This window comes from Ixodes scapularis, unplaced genomic scaffold (assembly GCF_016920785.2).
Source record: "Ixodes scapularis isolate PalLabHiFi unplaced genomic scaffold, ASM1692078v2 PGA_scaffold7__128_contigs__length_106722199, whole genome shotgun sequence".
Classification (NCBI taxonomy): Eukaryota; Metazoa; Arthropoda; class Arachnida; order Ixodida; family Ixodidae; genus Ixodes; species Ixodes scapularis.
In genome coordinates, this window is record NW_024609882.1 from 57,389,470 (window position 1) to 57,411,762 (window position 22,293).

Consider the following 22,293-nt stretch of genomic DNA (forward strand, 5'->3'; position numbering starts at 1 on the left):
AAAAGCAGGGGTTTGTGAGTCTTGAGCTTCTCATTAGCGCCTCTGAGCCAATCAGATCACGACATTAAAAGGAAACTGAAGCGGTTTTATGTTTGAGCAAAAACACTCAAGTTGCCTTCTTTTGGCCTCCAAAAATCTTGAACATGGAGATTATTTTTACATTTGGTGCACGGAGGCTTCAGGAATTAATTTTCAAAGTACCGCTGAAGCCCCCCTTCCCGGAGCGTGATGTCAATAAAGGAGTTTTCGAAATCTCCGCTCTCGCGCATCTGACACGTGCATCGAGGATCACGCGCACTCTCGCTATTTTCAAAAAGGCAAAAAAAAAAAAAAAAAAAAAAAAAAGACGTCGCGGCAGGTGTCAGTGTGAAGGAATATACCTGGCAAGCTCGCGATTGCACGCGCTGCCCACACGAGCGACAACGCGCATGGCAGCCGTTTTTCGTGTTCCCTCCGCGTTTAGTTACAGCTTCGTGAAAAACCAACGTGATTTTCAGATTGATAAAATAAAAATACCCTCAAATTCACATATATATCGTTTTTTTTTATTTTTCAAAGGTCTCTTCAGCTTCCTTTTAACTGAGAAGATGGCGGAAGAACGAATCACAAAGCAAGAAGCACGCAAGCCACGCCACGCGCCCCCTAAGCTGACAGTGACCGCAGTCGACGCGTGGGGTGCCACTGCTACTACGCTACCTAGAATCGGGGTGTTGCGATTGCCCCAACTTTAATTTGCGGGTCTTATATTCTTCGGTGCTGATTAGGGAATCGACGTTTATTTCGATTTTCACGGGTAAAACCCGGTACGGAGGTGGAGAAGAAATCCATTTCTACCGGACTGAAGCCTCTACCACAGTCGGGCAGATAGGGCCTGTAGATTGCAAGAAATGCGAAACATAAAAAAAACAGATTCACACAGAGGAAGAAAGAAACATTTGGCACATTCATAAGTACTAAATATACATCTCGTAAAACGAATTAAAGAAGTGAAAGCCTGTTAAACAAAATGATATTGTCGTTTTTTTTTAACTTCTAAAGAACACAAGATGCAATGGAATAACATTGAAAAAATAAGCCGAGTCACGTTATAGAGATATTTAAATTTACAATATGTATTTGGCGCATTAAATTGACACAGATGAGTGCTAGTCTTATCATTGTCTCACTCAAAATCCGTTTAGATACGCTGGCGCAAGGAAAAAACAATAAAAAAAAAGATCTAAATTTAAAAGGTCACAATACCATCGTTTATAGGAGAATTGATATTATCTGATATGTGGACAGTTACCACAAATAAAATCTGAGGTGTCCTTTACAGATACCTTTCTTTTTTTTACATTTCGGAATTCTTAAAACTTCATGTTTTTCTACTAAAAAAGCAAATGTATTTTGTTTATTCGTTTTGAGTTCCGTAACCCAGACTCGAGACAAACCCGTTGAGAAATAATACAAAGTCAAATATTATTCTGGGCAAATTTGCTTCAGGGGCGATAAAGAGATGTTAATGGGGATTAAGCTAAAGCATGAATGGGTATGTTGATTTTTTTATCCTCTCGGGCAAGACCGCGCAAAAGATGAAGTGCAAAGAGAGAAAACGAATGAACAAATAAAAGACATTAGGACCAAAACGGAAACGATTGTCTTGCTTTTAAACTGTAGAGTGTTCGGTGCTCAAATGTAATGGGATTTTTTGTTAAGGCCCAACAGTAAAGCTTGTTAAGCGTCGTAATTAAAGAATTGGATTAACTAGCCCGTGCGCAGCGATAACTGAGCGTATAACTTGTAATTCAGTTCTAGTGTTCCTTTCGGGGCTGAATTTTGCTTACTTTTATCTCGCTCTGCCTTAGCAAGAAAGCAAAAATTTCGCAATAGGTTCCTTCTTGCGACAAGAACACAATGCACATAATTAATCGAGGACTAATGAACCCTCCAACGTACTGAGCACATGCCTTTATTTTTAATCTCGTTCAATACCAGACAAAGCTTGAAATCCGTTTCTAATATGCGGTAAATTGCCCACCACCAAAAATGTATAAAAAACATAATTCAATAAATATAATGTAAGAATACTTTTTCGCTCCTCACAGCTTGAACTAATGGATTCCATCGAATGACGGAGGCAGAAAAAAAAATAAAATAAAAGACAGCTTGATCCGAGAATGCGAGCTGTGTACTGACACTAAGCAAACGAATGGTTAAGCTAATTGTCCCAGTGAAATTTTTTTTTCAGCCAAACCATGTAATTTTTTTTTGGTTAAAAAGAGGGAAAATAACGGGGGATCGTTATAGAACTCGATACGCTCGGTAGAGTGCAGTGATTGGTCAACCGCCGCCTCCACAAAAAAATGCACGCGCAAGAATTTTCTTTGCGAGTACAGATAAAAGGCAAAAACAGTTCATAATACAGTTTTTTTTCAAAGCTATAGTAATGGTCAGCCTAAAAAACGCTGGGCGTAGGTTAATAAGGGCTCGGTCCTTGCTTGGTGACTGGTTCTCGGGCGTTCTTTTCGGATAATGCCGCACACTGATCGGCTGTGAAGCTATGCGGAGCACAAGTCCGTCTGCTTCTTTTGCACGTCAGAATGACGCCAAGTTTTGATTGGCTCTAATTGAAGGATACTGGGTAGGCCTCAAGGCAGCTTACTTTGAGGACCTTCAGTCAGAGCCAATTAGAACTCGGCGTCGTTCTGATATCACCGCCACCCCTGCAGAAGAAGCAGGCGACCTTCTGTCAACATAATACGAGGCTCAGGATTCCTTGCGCCACGCATTTCTTTTTGTAAGCTCGACGTAACTACGCTAATCCAGGTGCTTCAAATATGCCAAAATACGAGGACTATTGCGAACCCAACCTGCCTGCTCTAGTCTCTTAAAAAAAGAGCCCAGAGTTTAAAGATCAGAGGGATAGAAAAGGGTAGTTTAAACGGCATCCGAGCACTCTCAGTGAACCACGAGAACGACTGTGCCCCAAGCTGTGGGCACAGTGCTAGTACAGCATACAAAAGACAGTCTGCAGAGAGTGTCTGACTCGTGTTTGTTTTTGTTTATGATCATAAAAACTGTTTGCAGACGAAGTCGAAGCGTACATGCGCATAATGCAAACACAATAGCGAACCAGCGCGCAGGTCGACAGTCGCTCAAAAATCCAAAACACACAGAACAATGCACTTACACAGCGCTGAACTATCAAATCATAATCTGTATTTAGTCAAACTTCCTCTCCTTTGACCCCAAAGGAGTAGGATGCCAGCCCAACAAACGAGACAAAGGAAAAGTGAAAGACTAAAGAAAAGGAGGAAAGCCGAAAGACAAGAAAAAGAAGAATAAAAATTGTAACAATGCAGACCACGAGAGTTAAAAAAAGGTGGCAAAATAATTACAAAAATTAATCGCGAGCAAGAATCTTGGGCTTTGCAGTGTTACCAATATTATCCTGTCTTTTCTTTGTCCTCTGTTTTCTTTCCTTTTCCTTTCGCCTTTCCTCCTTTTCTTTAGGCTTTCACTTTTCCTTTCTCTCGTTTGTTGGGTGGGCATCTTACTCCTTTGGGGTCAAAGGAGAGGAAGTTTGACTAAATACAGATATGGTGGCTATAATATGCACCATAATACAGATAATGAGTTGATAGTGCAGCGCTGTGTGAGTGTAGTTTCTTGTGTGTTTGGATTTTTGAGTGGCTGTCGACCTGTGCGCTTGTTCGTAATTATGCCTTACAAACTTGACGAATTCGCAGTGTTAACAGCAAGCAAACGCGCTTCGAAAATGTTTGACGCGTGTCCGGGTATAAGTTTCCTATCATGCCTACAGCGAACACCGAGTCTTATGTGTGATGTAGAGCTACCAAATGCGCTGAGCTTAGAGTATCGGCACTCCATTCCCCGACATTGTTGTGGGCGCCGCCATCTTGGTGTTTCTGCGGAGCAGACGCAACTGCCGATCGTCGTAATTCAAAAGTGCGACTTCCTCAGCATTAGATGTGGTGTTAGGAAGCTCGTGTGATATTGTTTCGCTCTGTCGCGAACTGTTAACACATTTCTGCAGGACGAAATAGTGCCTCCTGTGATTTAAGATAAAGCTTCAGGTAAGTGGCAACCATGATTTTAAGGCACAAGATGGGTAAGTGTCGTTACTTTGAAGCTTGGCTTATTTAGTGGCACTAGTATGATGCATTCGCAGTGTTAATGCGGTGTTAGTGTGCCCAGATTTGAGAGTGCTTCCGACTGCTCGATCGGCGTCCTATGGTTTATGACCCGATTCTGCAGCGCAAGATGCAAAGAAGAGGCGAAAGCTTCGATTGTTTGCAACGTATCCAAGCTTTCGCCAGCCTTTCGACTCGTCATTCTCCTCGACACGCATACGCACGCGCCCCTGCAATCAATCTGCGCCAGAGGGATTTGCTACTAACCTGCGAACGCTGTCCATGTTTTGAGTTGTTCCCTGTATAACATCTAGGCTCTCCTCTGTCTCCTTGCGGCTGGGAGCTGCTACCGTTCGCCAGTGGCCGATAGCACGTATAAACCATGCCAGAAGAAAGGCAAGAGGGAATACTCTCACACAAGCTCTTTCCTTCCTTTCCTCTTCCACTTTATTTTCCGGGTTCGGAGAAAAAAAAAACACATGTGATATTGTTTCTAATGTTGAAGCCGTGCGCGCAAGTGGATATTTCTTTCTAAAATTTATAAATACGTAGATCAAAGATAACTTAACCTTGAGAGAAAAGCTGCAAAGTAGAGACGCCCCAAGAATGCAACAGGCACGCTCACACATGAAGTGTATTTCTTATGTGACTCCTTTCTGCTGTTTTGAACTTCGCTTTCAGTAATATTTGCCTATCAATGACTCGCGCACAAAGTTGAAGTTTTGTATGTGCGAAATCCCTTCAACGCACCTCTAAGGTAGTAAATCAGCGTCTCTACACGGTGTGCGTCTTGACACCTACCACATAAATTACTTCCGTACATCTCTTCTGTTAGTGCGAGTGGCGCCAGTGCTACAGACCCGAAAAACTTACCTCGAACAATAATTTCCCTGCGAAAGCGCGCGTGCGTAATACGACCGCCCAAAAGCGTCGCACTCCCTCTTATAGCTCTTCCCTCGCCCGCACTTCCGGTGAAACTGACTATAGGCAGAAAATGTAACTTTGTTTATTGTTCGCATTATTCGAACCAAAGTGGAAGCGCTACGTCTAACAACATGGCACGTGGCTGCTGCCATTTTACATTCATTGACAGGTTAAGAACGCAGTAGGAGCTCCCGTCTTCGATTTGCACCCCGTCCCCTCACTCATTTTGTCTAATCATTAGACGTCTAATCTAAACCTTAAAGTGGTGGGTGACCTGTGGTAACTATTAACATCCGTTTGCTGTACCGCATGCTAGCTCCTGGTCAGTTCAGTTCGGAGAACACTCGTCTAGTTTTGGAGAGACCCTGGGATGTGTTGCCGGACCAGGCGGAGATTTTTAGCGGCAGCCAGCCTCCGAGAGGGCGCGAGCTGCGCTCCATTTCAGGGGGAAGTCAATTAAGTCTTGCGAGAGTCGTTTATATTGAAAAAAACTCGGTTGTCTCTTGAAGTCCAGCAACAACGGCTTAGAGTCTGGCAACCAAGAAATGGTATTTTTCTCTCTACTAAACACTGAACCCCTTGCGGCAACATAAGACGCCATACTGTGTTATCGCCAAGTCGAGTCATTTTAGCAGATCACAAGCTCCGCCTATGGGCATCGCAAGATCGTCTGCCTCTTGCGCAGGGGTTACAGTAACGTCTAAACGCCAGGTCTGATTGGCTAGATTGGAAGAATAGTGGGTAGACCTCAAGACAGCTAGCATTGAAGTCTACCATCTTTCCTTCCATACAGAGGCGATCAGAGATCGGCATTCCGACGTCACAGCAAGAAGAAGCAAGAAGCAGACGAAATTGCGCTCCTCACAGGCTAAATGGTCATTGTCTCTGCAACAATGGCTGTTAAGAACAAAATGAACCTAACAACCAGCATAGAGAGCCTAGAGTTAAGAGAGGGAACTTAACAGAACTGTGGTGAGCGCTCGTAATTTAATGGCGAACGCCCGTTGCGCAGATTAATGGCAAGTACGCACGCGTTGCGTTGTCACAGGGGAATGGGAAAAGCGGGCAGAGAGGCGGAGAAACTTGCAGAAGAACAACGTTTTAGGGGCGAAGCTCCTTAGGGTCTAGCGTTGTCCGTCCGTCCGTCCGGCCCGCGTCCGTGCTCACATAAAAAGAAAAAAAGGTTTGCGCAGTCAGCAGTATTTGAACCTGTGCGGGGAGACCCCAATGGATTTCTAGTCCATCGCCTTAACCACTCGGCTACGGCTGCCGGACGAGTAGGGGGCGCTGAGATGTGGTGGTAACTCAAGAGCTGGGGATGTCATGGATGAAACGTTGCATGTAGCCGCTCAACGTCTATACAGGAGAGGGCGCTGCGGTCAAATGCGTATATAATCGCGTTAAACTTTGCATGCATTGGCTCAACGTTTATAGACTTGAGGGCGCTGCGGTCAAATGCTCAAATGCGTATATAACCACGTTCCATACCACACATTCTCTTTCTGACATGGACCGTTGACTTAAGCGGTGGAGATGCGTTCCCACGGCTTCTAGCGGATCTAAGCTGATCTGTTAGAAGAACCACTGGCTCTGCATATCACCGACCATAAAGCAGTAATAATGAAGTCGAAGCGCAACCCGGAACTCAGCACTACCTATGAGCAATAAAAGAAAAATCAGCACCATCAGCACTACCTATAAACAATAAAATCAATATCATCAGCACCAATCGCCCCAATCAACATCATTCACCACGTGGAGATCCGGTAATTGTTTTGCCACCTCCTCGTAGCTAGTATTTCAAAGGCCGCCGCTAAACTACGTCTCCCCGATAGAACAATTGAATACATTCTGTAGTCTCGACACGCTAAACCAGAATCTCGGAGCGCCACCTCCGCGATTTTTGACCAGTTCATCAGGCAACGTTGTGCATACGCGGCAATACAAAATCAGCGTCCAGCGAACTAGAGGCTTGTTGACGCAGTCGCGTTCGAGTGCGACTGCAACCACTTGCGCCTCGTTAAGACAGCTCGCGTCGAGCTGTTGCTATGGCGACACTTACGACGAGCCAATGGGGAGGCGATGTGCTGCACGACTCAACGAAGCGCAACGCGGTTGATGCAAATGTGTGAATCAGCCTCAACGCCTGGTCGATGCAGGTTATTTAGCCTCTTCATAAGTTCTATCGCGTTATAGAACACGTTATGGTTACGGTGTTCCAAAATCGTCTGCAGTTTTGTGTAACCGCAAAACGAGCCGAAACAGCGCCGCGGGGGTGAAAATAATTTCGGGACAAGTGTTGGCAGCGTACGAAGCTCCGACGGCATTGTTGCTAATGACATCGCGTTGCGCGCGTGAATTTTCACAACAAAGAAACTCGACGTGAGCGTGTCGTAACGTGGGCGTCTCTGCTAGGACAAAAATAGGCTGCCGTTACGCGTGTTGTCTCTAAAGCGTCTTGCCGATTACGGAGTTGGTCATAAAGGAAACCTTAGTTATAGAGCTGTTTCTTGTGTGTATGTTTAAAAACTCAGTAAAACGGGGAGGAGTTATGCAAAGTAATGAGGGTAGCGAAAAAAAAAAGAAATAGCGATTATGAAAGAGGCATATACAAAATAATCATACGCAAAGTCATCATACGTCAGTGCTTCCCGAACTCCGCTGCCCTTCGACCAACCAAAAATACAAACCGTGTCGCTGTGGGGACCCCCCCCCCCCCCCCTTTTTTTTTCTTCTTTATGCTACAGTTTTTTCGATTTTAGTGCATTTCGATTTTAGTGCATACAGGGTAACGTCTAATCCTAACGCAGAAATTACATTCCTCAGGTAATATAGCAGTGATTCAGCTGAGCCTAAAACCATCGCAAAAAAAAAAAAAAAAAAAGATTCATGGCTGCAGGAATGACTGTTCGTAATGGCTAAAGTGAGCTTGCTCGTCAAAGCCCAAATTTTCGAAGGGGGATCTCGGACACCCAACGCTTAGTTCAAGCTCGATATCGAGCTGCAACTTTGTTTACATCGACGACTCCATGGAGAAACAAAGTTCAAATTTTTCATGTTCCCGAGCCGCTTCGCAGCCCCCCCTGAATCGGTCGCGACCTCACTCGGGGACGCGCCCTACAGTTTAGGAAGCGTTGCAATGCCTGATGTGCATATTACGAGACTCTTGACGGGAACAAGTAATAGCCGTTTTTTGTTTTGTTTTATTTGTTTTCTGAAAATTTTTATACAAATTACTAGTGTTGCAGGAAGTCCTCCTTCAGGGAAGTGATGAGCACACCGTTTGGTTCCCGCCAAAAGCCTGCCCGAGAAAAATGAAAAAAAAAAAAAACAAAAAAAAAAACAGACACACAAGCAGAACCTTTTTTCCAGCGAACTTGTGACAGAAACAAAAACGATTCATGAAATTCATCCGGTGGAAATGCGTGAGCATTAGTTCCGACGGCGACAGCACAGCGGCAACTCAGCTCGCCCGCACTCCCAAGGGCATTCGACCGCGCCGCGGTGTGTCCTGCTCTCTGGCTCCGCGCCAGCTGTGCGACGCTCCTATAGGCTGGAAGCACTGACGTCAGCACGCGTCACCCTCTCCCTCTCTTCCCGCCTCGGTGCGCCTACGCGCGCCGTGCTGAGTCTTCCAATGTCTAAACATGATATCACCTCTCTCCTCGCGACGTCATGCATGGCGCTGACGCACCGACTGACACCGGCCGGTTTTCGTGAAAACGAGCGTTCTAATGCTCAGGCATTAAAAACTCCGATGTTGCGTTCGCGTTGTGTCGCTCAGTGCACCCCTTCGGTCAAATGAAACTTAGGGGTAGACAGAATTTCTAAATTTAATCATCACATAATCTAAAAGAAAAAAAAAACAAAACCAGAGCGGACATTTGATGGGAGGATGAGGATTGCGATTACTGATTTAATTTCTTCCCGCATTGAGGGCCCAGATACAGCGTAAGAATTACGCTTATCTGGGAACTCGCTACCGACCAATCAATTAATTTTACCTAACCGCTTAATATTTGAATTCCTGGTTTCAAAGCAATTTGATGGTAGGATGGGTTAAGTTTGTAGGGAATACACAAAACGTGTAGCGCAGAAGCAACCTTTAAAGATGTTCATGGCGGCAACGGTGCTTAAGTTTTTCATCGTCATTTCTTGAATGCCGCAGGATATCTTCAAACACGGGGCGAGAAAGATTATTATCCTAACACCTTCTAGGTAACAAAGCCGTAGTGCTGAATGGGACGGCGTCATCAACGAAGGACAAGATTCGTCACAGGTTGGACACGACGATTGCGTCAACGTTCGGCTCAAACTTTACTCGAAGCCGAGCGGAGAAGTAGCGCTCGTTTCCAATCTGTGCCCAGCGGTGGCCTTCGCTGCTGGAGCAAAAATCTAAGCACTTCGGTCTTGTCTTTCAGGTGGTGCTGCCCATTCACGATGATGCGTAGGCGAGGACGTGCAGCAGGAGCATGCCATATGTCTGAAACACATATGTGAGCAAAACCGCGTTGCGACGCGCCACTAAGCAGTGTAGCCATGGGAACAGTCGCCGACGTTGTGATTTGGCGACGCGGCATCCTGCCTACGTCACAGCATCAGCTCGGGTTGCTATGGTTACGCGGCTCAGAGGTGCGTCGCGACGTGGTTTGTGGTCACGTGTGCTTCAAGCTTTATGCCTGAAACGCGTGGGTAAATATCCGCCTCTCGTCGCGTTCCTCAAAGACATAACCATTGAAACCGTCGCTGACGCTATGGCGTGGTTGCGCGGCATCCTTGTATCCAAGGCGAAGATAAAAAAATAAAAATAAATAAAACTATTCAGATGGTTGCATATTTTCCGCCAAAAAATTTGAATGGTCATTTTCTGCTGCTACAGTACTGTTCAAAAGAACAAAAAAAAAAATCTATTAAACTGGCACGCTGTTTGCGATAGTGGTGTAGGTAGTGCCTACTTGCATGTCAAGCTGTTATTTAGTTTTTTCTTTAAAAAAAGAGAAAACTTGCTTTGTTTCTTTGAAACTTGTACGCTGATATTAATCAAAAGAAATCTCGCTTTGAAGCTCACAGCGAAATTCCTACGCGCAATGCCAGTATCAAATAAATCTAAAATCCAGCGCGAGTCATTGATGTGGACATGTGAACTCGAACGACATTTGCCGGCGTGCGAAATTGTTCGAGGGAAACCTAACGCCGTGATTTTGTCAACGTTCGTTGTAGCGCTTAAAAGCAAGCGAATCTTATAAAAGGAAAAAAAAAAAGAAGTCAAAGTTGCTTCAACGCTGGGCAGAACAAGCTTCCAGACCTGTCATTCTGCTTAAGAGCATTATATGATCTACCAATAAGTCAACGTTTCTTACTTCGCACTTATGTCTCGTTGATATGAACACCTTCATTACAGAAAAAAAAATCCTTAGTGACGAGATTAAAAAGCAATGTACATTTATCTCGTTTGTTTCCGGAAAAACCGTTTGATGTAGCGGAGAATTTACGATAAAAAATTTTAGAATAGAGTTCCCAAACGCCTTAGGTACACCAAGCAGCTTGGGGTGTCCTACTGTTCACGCGCAGTTCTGCGCAAGCTTTGAATGACGTCGCTGCTTGGGGCACCCAAAGTGTTGGGGCCCTCTATGGCAAAACTCTTTAATTAACGAGACATAACTGTAGTCACCGACAAAATGAGGAGCGCAGGGAGGCTTTTCAGTTGTCCTGCGTCCAGCGCGAGCAACCTAAGTTTGAAAACGCTTCACCGTCTCGCGAGCGTCGAGCGTGCGCACGCACGCGTGACGCTCACGAGATAAGCACAAAATGAGCACGACGAAAGGCAACGACCGAGTACTGGAAGTGGGGCGGTGGATAGAGGAGGCCAGCCGTACTCCCCTAGTCTGTGATTACAACAACAGTTCCGTGTTTTCGGTGTTCTTTTATATTGTTTTTGTGAGTTTAGAGATACGTATTCGGAGTCTATTTTTTTTTCTTCATAGATTTGGTGTTCCTTGGTGTTCATTCATAGTTTCGAACAAAACCTGAGTAGCGTTGGTGCTTGTAGTGAACCGTACTCTTTCAGTCGGTGGTTATAACTAGCGTTCCGTGTTTTAGTGATTTATGTTCGCGAGAATTCGGCGGTGCTCATTCGGAGTTTATCTGTTTGATGAAGTCGATGTTTTCCGGTGTTAATTCTTGGTTTTGTACAAAACTCGGGGTGCATCGGTGCTCACTGTGAACCGTATTCCCACAGTTGGTGCGTATAACTAGGGTTCCGTGTTTTCCGGGTTTGTTTTTCCGAGAATTTGTGAATTCTTATTCGGACTTTGTTTTGTTAGATTCAGTGTTCTTCGGTATTAGTTATTAGTTTCGTAGAAAAATTGGGGTGCATCGGTGCTTATACCGAAGAAAATTGGGCAGTTTCATACTTTAAACCCATGTTACAGATAAAAAAAAAAAAAAAAAAAAAAAAAAACAGGACACGGGATGGCAAAAGTAACTCGTTTTTCGTTTAAGGCTCGTCAAATTATGAGGCGCTGGAGAAATGCAGCCTCCTGCGTTAAGCCCTTATTTCGAACTCTTTCTGTTCACTTTCCGCCCATTGAAATGCATGCGGGAAGGGAAGGTGAACAAAAACAGTTGGAAGTAAGGACTTAACGCAGGAGGCTGCATTTCTCCAGCGCCTCATAATTTGACGAGCCTTGCACGAAAAGCACGTTTTTTTGGCCGTCCCGCTTCCTGTTCTTTTTTATCCGTAACATGGGTCTAAAGTATCAAACTGCCGAAAATTGGCACGCAAATAGATTCCTTCATCTTCGGGAGAACGCACGCACGACTCGAATACTTAAAAAAACGTCCCTGCTCCCATTAAAAAAGACACATTATGAAGGACCGTGTTTCAGGAGGAAGAACCAGCCTCGCTGTAAGTTCAGTGGGGGCTGCATTCCGGGTTAACGGAAGATAAAGCTGTAGATAGAGAGTTCTCTTCATGAAGATTAGAATTTTCTGGACAGCTCGAATTCGAAGTTTGTTTGGTTTTCACCAGTTTTAATGAAACCGGCTCAATTTTCTGGGTTTATCGGTATTTACCGAAATCACGAAACCCTAATTATTATTTGTTTCCTTAAATTCGTATAATGCCTAGACGTCAATTAGATTGTACGAAACGTTTTCTGTTGTTAATTAAAAAAAACAAAAACGATTCAATGTAAATTATTTTTTAAATTCTAAACTTAACTTTTTTAAATTAAGCGTTTTTATGTTAGGGCGGATAGATGACCAAGCGTGTTACTGCATCGGAGATCGGAGCACGGGGAGCGAAATCTCGCGCTGCAGAACCCAGAGATCATGGTCTCCATCCCCACCTTTTCCCGTTTTGATCTGGATGAGCATCGTACCGGCGTGCGGTCGTGTATCGTTACTGCGTGGTGAAGCTTAAGAACCAGAGACATACTGCACTGGCCAAATGTTTCCTCTAAAGCCGAGGCACCGGACGCCCACTGGGACAAAAACGTGTTGAAAAAGGTTACAACCTAACAAATAAATTTTGTTCAAAATCAACGTTTTTTAAAGTAATGTCTGAGCGGACTACAGCAAAACAAAAATACTCTTCAATATTAAAATAGCGTCCCCGAGGATTTAAACGCTCGCTCGCGATATATAAGCATGGAAATCAGGATTTGTTTGTTTTTCTTCGTAGAGCAAAACAAGGACGAAGCGAAGAAAAACAAACATTGTGTCCTTGGGGCGCTAACCTCATCTGGCCAACCTAGGAGGAAATGAAACCGCACTTCCGGTCTGGGCGAGGGCACTTGGCACGGCGCACTTGGACCCGAAAACAAATCGCTCCAAATGCCAACCGCTCCTACGGCTCCCCGGAGTGGGCTTCTCCCCAATTGACGTCCATTTGAGGGGAAGCCGACTCTCAGGGGCCTGCTCTTGCTTCGGACTGCGACGTGATCCGTTCGTTCTCCAGCCGTCGGTCCGCCGAGAGCCCCGCCCGACCACGACCATCGGAGATTGTTCGTGCGTCACGTGGGCAGGATCTTCATGTGTAAAAGAGGAGTAGACACAGTCACGTGAAGCAGAGGAGCTACTTGATTGGTCCGTGGCTTCAACTTGAGAGTTAGCTTAGGAAGGAGCTAATCATATTATCTTTGTTTTCTTTAGGGCGTTAGTGTGAAAAATACGGAGTCTATACAGGTTGTTCTTGTAGGCTTTACAGATTTGTTTTAGGAGAACCGTAAAAGCTACACTAACGCGACCTGTGCTAGAGCGTTATGCTGCCAGAGGGACATATTTTATGTCCCTCTGGCAGCACACAGTATTGCGCTGATAATGGCGTCAAATGGGAAAGGTTGTGCTGGTACCATTTTGATCCAGCTGATATCTGCGAACTATCGGGTGGGTCACGCCGACGTCGTCCTGGCATACTCTATCCGCCGCCGTTTTTCTTTGAGTGTCCAGAGTGTCGTTGCCACCTTCTTTTGTGTCTCCGTGTGGTTGTGACTGAGAGCGACGGCTGCTTCAAGTGAATCTGATGGGCGGCGCGAAACACGTGACCGATCTCGGTAGGACAAAATCAGTTGGACGAGAATTTGCCATATGACTCGCTCTGACGTGCTCTTGGGCTCACTGGGGCCGTAGTCTTCGCCATTTACTAAGTTACGGTGACGGTCAGGGGGCCACGTAGGCCCGGTCTCCGAAATGGGCTCTTCACTGTTCTGCTGCTTTTCGTGCATTGCAGTGCCGGCCGTAGTGTTTCGTTGTGAACGGCCGGAATACGTCCATGCCAACTTTTCGATAATTATTGTTTCAATCGTCAAAGTTCGAGAAATTAATGTGCTCCATTTGCTAGCGGCGCGTCAACGAAGAACTGCTGATCGGCAGTTCTTCCGTTGAATGTGGGCAACCTGTTTTTTTCTGGGCTCTGTGTTCCTCAGGTGCTATGTGCTTCCCGAGTCGGATTGTGCTTTATAACATATTACATAATATCGCTCTTTTTGTTCGCAAGTACAGTGCAAGTATTCATATAATAGTAGTCCTGCTTCCGACTCAATGAAAAGTTTTAGTAGATCATTGTGATACCGCCGGTTCACCCGATAATGAGTCCTGATAATGATACGATGTATGCACAAAGATGGCAGCGGAGTATTGGGTATAGTCATCGGAAGAATCGGAGCAATCTACTCAGGCTCTCTAATCTCAACGGCCCTTCGTGTTTGAAATATGAGTTTATCTTGCTACGAAGAGAGTGTAGTTTTACTTAATACTGTTCTTTCCGTTCCAGAGACAAGCATCATTTTTGTAAGTGTGTCCAGAACAAGCTGTGTGTAATAATAGTGATTTAATGAAATTCTGGGAGCGATACAAAACAATTCCGTTTGTCCGTGTGTGCGTGCGAGGCTCGCATTGTATCGGCAAGTAACGTGCGAGCCAATACTGCTGATATGTCCGTTACAAAGCGGGCGCATAAGCGACGTGCAGCCGAGACAGAGCAGACGGATGTACGACATCTGGCCGATACCTGGCCGAGAGTCCAATATGGGCAGTACTCGCACGATATGTCGCCGATACTAGGCCGGTCGCGGAACGGCGGTACGCCAATACCTTCCGAATGTCTGGACGTGGTGCAAAACCAGCGATTTGGTCAATATTGGAGTCGATGTTTAGCCGACATTGGCCAAGTACCGCCGTGCTGCTTTGGGGGCTAACCATAGCGATAAGTGGGATAATTAACTAAAATATCGTAATTAAATTTCTTGTTAGTAAGAAGAAACATATGATTTCAATGATAGTCTTCCTTTGTGTCATTTAAAACCATTATTTGGTAAATTTTGAAAATGTTTGAAGCATGTAGAGAGCGTGTTGGTGCTCTAAAGTTACTACCCGTGCAACAGATTCCAGGAGCGTGGCACACACCCCGGATGATAATCGCGCGGTGGTGTGAACCATCACAATCTAAACCCTGAGACAAAGAGGTTGTGATTATGAGGTTTCCTAACCAGCTTGCATAGGTAAGTACTCTCGCTGCGTGTTATCATCCGCCTGTTCACACCACTCTAGCTTGCGCGTGTTGTACGACTGGAAACTTTAGCGCACTGCCGCGCTTCTCGCGCGCTATAAATATTGCTAGAATACCAGTTTAGTGAACTTTTGAAGAAGCTAATCAAGTTGATAATTTTCAATGGCTCGTTTATATCCACAAATAAGTAAATTAATTACAAATGTTCCTTAATTATTCGACTTATCGTTACGTTTAGCACACTGTATCATGCCCCCTCCCCCCCCCCCCCCCCCCGACTTTATAGCTGACCTGCACAAACGAAATATATAAAGCACACAAAAAAGAACAGCTTTCATATCTACACTTTGTTTCATCTTAAGCACAGACGCAGCCGATGCTAAGAGCTGATCGAAACAATCTGAAGGCATGAAAAGATCACCCATCATGGTGTTTGTCATGTTTCTCTACACGTTCCATCATCGCTGAACCAACCATAAACAGAAAAAAAGCAGTGACTTGTAATTTCGACGCTGCTTGATTGAATGTCACTGACAGCAACAAACTGGAAAGCGGCTCTGACTGGAACCCTATGTTGACCCCCTGGGAGTCTGGTATCGCGAGATATTCGGGATCAGTTGAGTGCGCGAAGCTTCCTGTTACTGAACCTTTGAAAACGAGGTGGGCCGTTGGCGCTTATAGTTTCTTTTAAGTTTTGTTTATGTTGGTCGTTAGTTTTCACCGAGAGCATTCCCTACATCGTTTATTGGTTACTTCGGCAGGCTTGCCCCCCCTCCCTCCTCCCCACATACAGGCACACACACAAACGACACTCCTAGACGCGTGTTGCCGCCTCCACCATGTTACAATATTTGAATTTAAAGAACATGACAAATCAAACAAAAAGTACCAAAAAGGGGTGCCAAAGAAGACGCACTTCCGCCCCCGCTTCCGCCGTTGAAATTTAACGGGCTTTACGTATAGGGTAATATTAAGATGACGGAACTACTATTGATACAGAAAGTTTTAGAACACAATAAAGAGGTTTTAAAATGCCAGCCACTGCGGACTGTGTATTATCAGTGAAGGCTTACGTATCCCAATCTAATCGCGTAGTACGAGGCTTATTGCAACGGACCTATGGATTTGCCGAGCGAAAACAGGTGCTGTTCGAGATCTGCAACGCAAAAGATGGTCCACATGCTGCAAGGCTGAAAGCCACCCAGAGCATAACGTCTAATTTGCGTGCGAGTCACAACTCGAGATTCGCGCAAGTAAGCCTTCGTCTTCTCAGTGTACAGATTGTGGGAATCGCCTTGGCTGTAAGGAATGCAAATCTATACCTGGAGTTACCGTGCCGTTCTAGTCCCCGCTTGATCTGGGATTAAAGCGCTTGAAAAAAATGGAATTAGGAAAACGCGGAAGGCGAGTTTCACGAGCTTGATTGCCAGCGCCATACGTGTCAAGTTTGATTCCCCGGAGATTACGGGAGAGGAGACGGAAGTTTAGCGAGTCCGTTGAATAATTCGTTGTTTGCCGAGTTATAGAATACGGACCGTGATGGCGCTGTGAAAGAGATCCTGTTGCCGACGTACCTCCCCCCCCTCCTCCGAAATTTGCATGTTAGAGGTAGAAACGACGCCTTTATTAGTGCCCGTATAATTATATTCATTTCTACGAGTGTTATTTCTTTTTTTTATGTTGACTCATAAGTATTGAGAGTTGTCAGTTTGCGATTAAACAACAATTGTTTTAAAATTTAGAGCAGTGCGATTAATGGCAGTTTTTGCAGTGTTGAATTTCAGAAGTTTCGTTCTGCGCTCTTAAGAATCCAAAAGCTAATCCGTGCATTTTAGAAAAAAAAAATTAAATCTTTCGATGTGTGCCACTGAGGGTTTAGTCTTTCGCTAAACAAAGCTCTTTGCTCTTTACCCAGAACAGAAGCGCGACTGTGCGCATGAGTGAGCAGGTTAAATGAAATACCTGGAGCAATATCATTTCTATGTAAAGTAGAGACGGATGCAATAATTTAGATTAAAAAATATATATCACTTTGTAATTTTTTTTTTTAATCTTGGAGAAATAAAAAAACACACACACACAAGATGGAGTCGAATTTTAGTCACGTGAATTCAAATATCACGAGAATTTTACCCGAACGTAGCGCTCTAGGCCAGAAAAACTGAAGAACTAACCGCCGGGTGTGACGTCATACCCAGAAGGTTCAACAACCGTGTGCGTGCTGCTTGTGAGAGAACTTGTGCATCGGTTCTGACTGCTTGGACAAGGCTTGTAGAAAGCGCGGCAATGCTTAGATTTGTGCATGACGTCACGATTACCCCCTCTCACTGAACACGCCGGGAAGTAGGAGGGGCTTTAGCGCTATTTTCATAGCGGTGTTGTGGCTACTTGACACCTCAATCTCAAATGTATATTTGTCATATTCGTGATTCCAGAAGGCCAATTGAAGACGATTTAAGTGTTTTTTTTTTTATCAAATACAGAACCGCTTCATATCCCTTTTAAAAGAGTACAGATATGATTGGCTTTTGTTTATGGTGGTGTCATGAGGATGCAACCTCTCGTTTTTTTTATTATGAAAATATTAGCCGTAGAAGACTCTCTCAGTTTTTTTTTAGTTTCTCAGTGGTCGCATATTTGTTAAAGGGATAAAATTAAGATTGATCATTGAGAGCACTCATAAACTTGAAGTTTATGAGCGCTGTCGTCTTGTTGCAAGGACCAAGATGAGTTTGTTAAATTATAATTGTACCGTGATAAACTAGCTACAGTTAAAATATTGCGGGCGTTTGCGTGGTTATGCCAAGAAACAAAAAAAAAAGTATTTTAAATGAAGGAACTTGTGGTTGTTTATAGATGATGGGGGTCGATCGCTGTGATGCTTATATCTCTTCGGTTCCGGGAATCACGTGAAAACGTGCGTTTGATTGTTTGATCCTGACATGTATTTCGTGTAATCATTATGCAATGCTCATTTTATTTTTTTTACGCTGCATACGTTTGGATTGATTTGTATTACATAAATATGCATTTGGAGTATTTTATTGGCTAACAAGTCTCCCATAGAAGGAATATTCACTTTCGCGGACAAGGATGCGTGTAGCTTTGTCGTATTTAAATTAAACGACAACATATATAATATTGATAATATCAATCTATGAAAGATAAATGCGCCATTTCTTAGAAACATTTGGCAGCGAATATTGTTTCCAAAGCCATCTAACGCATAAAACGCAGTATTTAAAGAGTGATTGCTTAAGGTTGCTTAAAAAAACATTAAACCGTCGTTCCGCGGAGTGAAGAGAGACCCATAGTTTTATCAATTTTCCCGCTCGATTTAAGTGAAAGACTGAATTTGTGCATAAGCCACGTGACGCAAATTTCGCGGGCAAATTTATTTGGGCAATTCAATCGTTGTCAGGTCACTCGACGCAGGTCACGTGGTGGCAATTTCTCCGCTAAGCTTAGCGGGCAAATGCACGAACGATCGGTCGGACAGACAATTGTTGGGGGGATCAGGGGATTCCGATGAAAACCATTATAAGTTGTAATATGTAAATAATGTTACATAAGAAGGCATGAAGCTTTTCCATGATACTCAAGCTAAGGAAATTATAATAAAAGTGCAGTGATTCCACACAAAAAGATTACCGCATCTTCACGTGGTGAATGATGTTGATTGGGGCGAAGCTCTGGTGGTGCTGGTGATACTGATTTTATTGTTCATAGGTAGTGCTGATGGTGCTTTTTTTTCTTTTTTATTGTTCATAGGAAGTGCTGAGTTCCAGTTGCGTTTCGACTTCATTATTACTGCTTTATGGTCGGTGAAATGCAGAGCCAGTGGTTCTTCTAGCGGATCAGCTTGGATCCGTTAGAAGTCGTGGGAACGCATCTCCACCCCTTAAGTCAACGGTCTATGTCAGAAAGAGAATGTGTGGTATGGAACGTGGTTATATACGCGGTTGAGCATTTGACCGCAGCACCCTCTCCTGCATAGACGTTGAGCGGCTACATGCAACTTTTTCTCCATGACAGAAACCACAGCTCTTGAGTTACTACCACCTCTGAGAGCCCCCTACTCGTCCCGCAGTCGTAGCCGATGGGTTTTAAGGCGATGGACTAGAAATCCATTGGGGTCTCCCCGCACAGGTTCGAATCCTGTCGACTGCGCAAACATTTTTTTTAATTTTTTTAAGAAGACAGATGGGATGGCAATCGATGTGAGCACGGACGCCGGACGGACAAAGCTAGACCCTAAGGAGCTTCGCCCCTAATAATTTCTCGAGAAGGAACGTTATTAGTCGAGGTCGCGGAGACTTGGTAATGAGCTCGAGTTTATTTACTTGTTTCATTATGGTTGCATACATCATCTTCGAAATGATTTTTTACCTAATTTTGCAAGAGCTTTTATGCACTCTTATTTGGCGTGTGTTAATGAACCTTCGCAGTTCTTGGTGCGTGTGTATCTGACAACACACTGAATTAAAACGAATCAATAAAAAAAAAAAGACAATTTTGCGCTCCTTGTTTTTATATATACACGACCCAAAGCCATCGACCAGAATATTGTGGGGACGAAGCGCGGTTGAGGAGTAAACACTCAGTCGGTGACAGGAACCCAGTAGTTTTTTTTTTGGTCAAGGAGTGACGATGATTATCAGAATATCATTATTATCAACCTGCGGTATTGGTAAATAAATATAGTGGTTAATGGTGAAAACAAAAATTGTGGTTTCGAAGCACAGGGTCAATGTCCTAGAAGATAAACATTAAAAAAAAAGTATTTCGAGTGGTCATTTCGTGATTCTCATGTTTCTTACGAGTAAACCTGAATATTCTCATTTCTATGTATGATAATAGATGTTTTGCAGTTTATAACGTGGCCTAGTGGTCTTCATGTGCGGTTTTAGTAGAAAGCTTGAATATTTCGATGATCTGAATAAAAATGGCTGTTATTTGCTTCTACTTTTCCAGATACCACCTACTGGTACGCGGCGTTGACTTCATCGGGCATTTTGACATGTCACAATGAGTTTTGAATCAAACCCGCGCACGGATCTGGTGTACAGAAAGTAAAGAATGAATGGTTCGACGATTGAAAAGTCTGCTGTGACTTAGCACTAGAAAGAAGTAACAAAAATAGCGATTCGCCACCTATGTGGGTTCTATGAAGGCGTCCTTCGATGAAACGTTCGTAGAGCTGAAATTTAAAGAGTACTTATTCTAAAAATTACAAGGAAGAATTTTAAGGTCTCCAAAGTGCGAAGAAGATAACTTGGCAAAGGGTGCCGTGGGTTACTAAACGAAACTGTTATACATTGACATCATAAAAAATATGGGGCGTGGTGAGTCCAAGCATATCATTATCGATTAGCAGCCAATGAGGTTGAGTCATTATCCGATATGAACACTAAATAGCAAATCAGAAAGCAAGGTGAGTTAGCATAATAAACCACGCCCGGGGTTTAGGAAGTTGTCAGTTGCCAAAGATGTTAGTAAAAACAAAGTTGAAAAAAATTTTTTTTTTGTTTGTATTGCTTTGTATGGAACAGTACTTTTGTTTTTGTTCGAATTTTTTTTCCATCTAATATGCTGATATGGAATCCCAATAGGGTACACAGTCCACGTCAAGTTACACGCCCTTGGGTCTTGTCACTGAGAGCGTAAGGCATTTGGTCTGGAACTAAATACGAGAGGGCATCGAGACAAATGACGTCTTATGGGTTGCAAATATGTACTGTCAGTTTTCTTTTTTTCGAAGCAAACCACCTTTAATTTACGTTTTAGTGTTACCGATGACAGGTGTTTCAAGTTTGGCGTTTAGTTTACGCTGCCCCTAATGCCTTATGACCTCCATACTAGTGTACATTACACAAAGTAGCGTACATATAAAATCAGGATAATTGCACATCGACCAGTTATTACATGGCTTCGATGAGTAGCTTCAACAAGGGCCAGGATTCCCTGAATGCTAAAATATGCTGTTCGTAATTTTAAACGGGGAGTTCCTGTGATGATCAGCTAAGTATATTTCTATATTTCGCATTTTTTATATTGTCTCGTCCTGAGATTCAGTCATAAATTAGTATGCTTAAGTGGTCCCACAATATGCATGCTACAAATTATCATTATCTTACGATGTTTTAGATGAATACTGCGTCACATTATGACTTACTAGCAGTGTTGTAGGCGTTACAACAACAAAAAAAGAGAACGAAACACCTTGCCCGTTACTTGCAAATAAAGTAACGCATTACCCTCCTACGTTACTAAAAAAAACCGTTTCCGTTACAGATAAAAAGAAACGCACGTTACTTTTTAAATCATAAAGTAACACGTTCTACTGTTTTGAAATTCAGGAGTGCAGAAGTGCCATATTTTTAAAGAAACACCATATCTGTGCGAAACTGGACATAATTACTTCATAATTTTTTGCGGCTTAACCGAAATACTAAAAAAAATCAGAAAAAAATTAAAACAATTACATGGCTTGGCACTTAGAAACACTAAATTTGTTTGTAAAAAGTAACGTAGCTCCGTTACCAGTTACTCGAAATATGTAACGTAAGTACGTTATTACCTTTTACTCTTTTGAAAAAAAAAGGAACGAGTGCGTTACACGTTATCGAAAAAAGTAATGCGGTACCTGTAACGCGTTACTGCCAACACTGCTTACTAGTAAGAAAAAATGTTTACGCGTTAAAGTAAAATCTAAGAGAAAATGTATGCATCAAAGTATTTGGTCTTGATTCTTGTTGTTGAATAATATCTATAAAACTTCTCCGAGACTTTGTAACTCGTTGTGTCTCAAGAGTATTTTGTCGTACGAAGTCTTAAGCACTATGAACAAAAAACTGTTGTTCTTGTTAGGATGCGGTAATTTGAACTTATGTTACTTTTTCACTAGGGAAAGTTTCTGTTTCACAGCAACCTGGTACATATTGCAAATAAATAAAATACCCGTGCACGGTGTTTTGCGAGAAATCATAAATTAAATGTTTGATTTGTCAATTTTTTATTTTTTCATGAATATTTTGAATTTGGATACGTTTTGACCATAATATTCATATATACTTTTATTAAAAGGCTACTCTCTATGCCGTTACCGCCGTTACCTCAGTGTTGTAGTGACAATTGTAAGAGCGTTTTAAATAAAACAAGAAGAACTATTTGAAATTGGTTCAGACACTCTTGGATTATGCCTTCTAGAGAATAAAATAAATT

General features: G+C 43.3%; 1 protein-coding gene across 6 annotated transcripts in view; it reads right to left on the reverse strand.

The window, feature by feature from the left end:
* Positions 1 to 22,293, reverse strand: part of LOC8042751 — a 127,490-nt gene that overhangs the window by 64,130 nt on the left and 41,067 nt on the right. The gene's annotated exons all lie outside the window — the stretch shown is intronic.